This window comes from Fulmarus glacialis, unplaced genomic scaffold (genome assembly GCF_000690835.1).
Source record: "Fulmarus glacialis isolate BGI_N327 unplaced genomic scaffold, ASM69083v1 scaffold7129, whole genome shotgun sequence".
In the NCBI taxonomy this organism is placed as follows: Eukaryota; Metazoa; Chordata; class Aves; order Procellariiformes; family Procellariidae; genus Fulmarus; species Fulmarus glacialis.
Window position 1 is genome coordinate 2,743 of NW_009233780.1, and position 4,821 is coordinate 7,563.

General features: G+C 59.6%; 1 protein-coding gene across 1 annotated transcript in view; it reads right to left on the minus strand.

Moving 5' to 3' along the window:
• TEX264 (testis expressed 264) overlaps nucleotides 1-4,821 on the minus strand; it is a 41,640-nt gene that overhangs the window by 2,555 nt on the left and 34,264 nt on the right. The window lies entirely within an intron of this gene.

Consider the following 4,821-nt stretch of genomic DNA (forward strand, 5'->3'; position numbering starts at 1 on the left):
GCACCAGAAAGTTGGGAGATGCTATCCCACCTGGCAGGACCTCGGCAGGGCAGTGGGTCAGCAAGGAGCCTCTGGGAAGACGGAGAGCTGTGGGGGACGGAGGGGAGCGCTCGGCCCCCGAGCCTTGAAGCCACCTAAGGGTTTGCAAGGTCTCTAGCGGGGATCTCAAAAAAGAAAAACCCAATTTGGCCAAATTGGTGGCCTGAGGTGACACGGACACATTCCCACCATGGCTTCAGGACAACTCACATCATTCACGGTCATCTCGCGTCCTTCTGAAACCCGGGATAAGAGTGACCCCGACCCCCCAAGCCATGCCCTGCCTGCGCAGCAGCCCTCCCGCATCACCCCGGGGGCCGTTTCAGCTGGGAAGCCATCACGTAACCCCACGCCACAAAGCAAAGGAGCTCTTGAGGAGAGGAGCAGCAGCTCAGGAAGGGGAAGATGGGGCTGAAGCCGACCTATGCGCTGCTCCAAGCTGCCACCATGGGAAAGCACCGCTGTCCTCACCCCTGCAGCTGCCTCCCTCTCCCCTGCTCCAAGGGCGACAATAAATCGAGTCCTGTTTCCTTTCAGCCAGGCAGTTTTTCACCGAACTGTCACTTCTGATCATGTTTGAGCAGCCTCAGCTGGCAAATTTGCCCATTTCAGCAGCCTCGCTCTCCTCCGCGCAGGACAAGGCTGGCTCCGACATGGCCACCCAGCCTGGCTGGGGATGGATGGGGCTGGGGCAGGCAGGGGAAGAGACGGAGCCACTGCTGCTGGGGACATGGCTCTGGCAGGGGGTCATGGCAGGAACCCCCAACTGTCCCAGCACAGCCTGGAGAGGCCAGGCAGGGAGTGCGGCGGGGCTCCAAGAGGGCAACCAAAGCCTCACTGGAATGTGCCTTGTGGGTGAGCAGGGGTTCAGCTCTCATCTCTTGGGCACAGAGGTTTCCATCAGCTCTCACATCCACTTCTCCATTCCCCAGGCACCTTGCTCGGTCCCCCAGTGAGCCACTGCCCATCCCCTGCATCCCACTTCCCAAGGCCAGTCCCTGTACCGGGAGGTGGCCCAGTGCCCGGATCCAGCTTGTCTTTTCCCTCTGGCATGCAGCAAGGTGCCAGCCATCCCGTGGAAACCCCCCTCTCTGCTTTGCTCCTCCAAGCACAGTGTAGCCATCCCGCTATGCGTTCACCCAGCAAAAACGGGGAACCCTGGAAACTCTAATTTGGGAAAAAGAGGCACAGCCCGGGCTGAACCCCCAAAGGCCAGGGCCACCTAGGAAGACGAGAAGCCAAGCAGCCAACACCAAGATACTGGGGATGGGTGCAACAGGAACCACACATCCCATGCTGCTAACAAGCTCCCTGGGGGAGCCAGCACCCCCAGGCAGCTCAGCCTGGAGCCACCCTGGGTATCGGCATCCCCAAACCCTGCCGGGAAGGACTGGCTCCCCTCCCACATCGCCCCAGCAGGACACTGATGCCCCAGCGTCGCTCCCCTCTTGGTGCACCCAGGCCCTCTCTTTCCCCCCGTTCAATCAAATATTCATCGCCTCTGCCGCTAAATAATAGCTCAATGCGCTGCCAGGAGGGGCACGGCTCCTCCGCGCTTGCCGAAGCTCGCACACAGCCATCAGGAGAGGGGCTGGGGCAGGCAGAGCAGCAGGAAGGCACGGCAGGAGCTGCCCACCGAGACCCCTCTCGGGCTGTACAGGCAGGCAGAACAGGCAGGGCTCTTCGGAGGACGGAAGCAAGCGGGGATGAGGCAGAGCACACCAGGGAAGGTGCCCCCCTGTGGCACTGGGGCTCAGCGGGTGATGCCATCGGTTGCACCCGGATGCTGCTGGACAGACTCAGCTCCAGGAAAATGAGCACCTGAGACTCTGGGCAGAGCTACGTGCTTAGAAACCATCTGTTCATGCCAGCAAGCCCGAGTCGAGAGGCTACTTTTGTTTGCTTTCACCTTCCACGCGCCGCAGTGGGGTCACGCTGGAGAGCACGCTGCTGAGAGCGAGCCGGGAGCGAGGGCCTGCTGAGCGCTGCGCTGATGCCAAAGCCCCAGAAAATAATTAAGTACAAAATAACTAATCGTGATTGACACTGGCCGCCTGGAGACCTATCAGCCGCCTTCCAAAAATGCTTCCCCTCTTTCCGATGACCCTGACGATGGCGAAGAAGGGATGGAATTGGTGCGGAGGCAGCCGCAGCCCCCGGCCCCTTCCTTGCGTGCCGAGTATGTTTGTCCTCAGCAGAGCTGCCAGCACCCCGCTCTGCACAGAGCGGCGGCAGAAAGCAGAGACCCTGGGCCGCGTCCCACAGCTTCTACAGCCATTGGCTTCGCTCAGAGCCGCAGGCACCCAGCACCTCGCCGGGGGAGCTCAGGAGCAAGGAGGACAGCAGACGACAGCTTAAATGGAGAGATGTGCTCCAAGGTCAGGAGGCTCAAGAAAACAAATCCAAGCTTTTTTTGCACATCCAAGTCGCCTGGTTCCGCCTGGCACCAGCCACACCGACAGGCGAGAAGAAATGGCAGCGCCTTCCGTTGGGAACTCCTGAAGTCTTTAATTTGAGGAAACCGTAATAAAGCTGCTGGTGGGGAGTTTCATGAGCTGTGACCGAAAGGTGCTGCGTCCACACAGAGCATTACTAAATACAATGCTCACCATGAAATTGCATGCTCATTGCTGTTACTTCAGTATTTTGTGAGAAGGAGGGAAGAGTGGGCTTCATCTGCTGCCACATCAGGAGTGAGAGCCCAAGGCTGCCACACGTAGAGCATCCTCAGCTGCCTCAGGGAGAGGAGAAGGGGCTCAGCACCTCCCCGGTCCCCCGCTCACCCTGCGAGGCAGCAGGGTGTCAGGGCCCCGCATCTGGATTTGCGCTGCTTAGGCACGGCCAGAGGAGCCAAGTGCTACCGGCAGGGACCACCACCCTCTCCCACCCTCCCAGGAGCATCCCAGCACTGCCTGAACCTCCGTCAGGGCAGGACCGCTTGAAACACTGGCAGAGCTGAGGTGGATCAAGAAATAACCCAAATCCAGGCAATCGGGGTTGAGGGGGGACTGCACCGAAAAGCAGACGGGGACATTGCTGCACCCATCCTCCAACAGGCAGAGGAAAGCTCAAAAGCTGTCACAGACACCCCAGGATCTGCAGGGTCATGAAGATCTTATGGCCACCACGCCTGTGATCTCCCTTGAGCGGCTCCCCAAGGAAGGGAGTAAAAAAGGATGGGAAAAGAGATTGTGGCTTTCTCTTCCTCCAACTCAAAGGTGGTTGCACAGATCCCAGAACAGAAAATACTTGGGAAGGGAGGACCAGTCTCAATCCATAAGGTGTCTCCTTCAAGGCGACGTCTTCAAGGCATCTCCAGTGAGCGGCTGGGCAGAGAGGAGATGTGCTGGCTGCCCCCTCCAGCGGGATCTCCTCTCACACCAAGGCTCAGAAAACCCACGTGGGACTTCGGTGTCGAGATGCGGAGCCCAAGGGGACCAGCTGCCCCCTCCCACCTCGCCTCCCGGCTTTGACCCTGCTGCTGCCCCGGACGGCCGCTCAACCGCTGCAGCAGCGCCACCGGCAGCAAACCAAGACCCTGGCATCAGCAGGCCGGCAGTGGTGGGACAAGGATGCTCGCCGGGCACCATCTCCCTTTGCACAAGCCCAGGGCCTCCCCACAGGGTGCCACCCTCCCAGGGTGACAGCAGTTGTGCCCGCCCAGGGCACCACAACATTACAGGGATGCAGGAGATCATGAGGACATCCAAGATCCTCAGGCAGGAGCAGCACAAGCAACCCGAAGGCTTGCCACATCCTCGGCCCTCTCAAGCAGCAGAGACAAGCCGGAGCAAGGATGTGATGCCTTGCCAGACCTGGTTCTGCTGCTGTGCCCAGCAGTGACGGTGATCACAGTGCCGACATCCAAGCTCAACTCTTTAGTCTCAGAGGCGAGGCCAACCTCTCACAGCTATTATTATTTTAAGCTGGTTTTGTGCAGACTCAGCAGATGACACCGCATCACATTGCACCTACAAAAGCTCATCTGTGCGACTGGAAGGGCGGGAGGGTGGCGGAGGAGCTGCCAAGAGCTGCTGGCGGGGAGCCCAGCCTGGGGCAGGGGTCTTCCACATGAGGAAGTCCAACATCATTTGCTGTCTAAAATTGGAAAAACCTTCCCAGACCTTCCCAGGAGGGCAGGGGACTCCGCCACCGCGGGCACGCCAGCAGCGGTGTCCCAGGGAAAGCACCGAGAAGCTGGGGCACAGGGCAGCAGCTGCACCGAGCATCCTCCGTCCATGCCACGGGGCCGTGCACCCCTGAGCGGTGCAGAAAGGAGCACACGCAGCTGCCGGAGCCACCAACCTGAAGCAGCTTTTGCTCATATGGGTCCTGCTGTCCCTCTCCAAAAGGGGCAGGTAGGTACGAAGGCAACCGTAGGAAGGTGCTGGAGGGAGCAGGCTGTGAGATGCCTTTGGCCAACCCAGGCCGGTGCCCAACGCAGCCACCCTGACGCAAGGCAGACAAAAAGGCAAAGAGCCGAGTGAGCGCCGCGAAAACACGGGACCTTGAAGCACTGCGAAACTGCTCCAATTAGACTCTTCATTGCAGCGCTAAATGGACAGAGCTCCCAGAAAGCAATTTCCAGGCTTGCTTTTACGCCGCACGCGATTAAGAATTAAAGCAATCCAAACCTGAAGATGTGTTAAATAAAATGACCAAACTCCCCAGGAGGCGAGGAGAGTCGTTATGGTTTTTTCATGCCCGTTACACAAGCGTGGGCAACCCGCAGGGCAGGAGGAGACGGCTGCCCCCGCCAGCAGCCGGCTTGGCTGCCCCCTC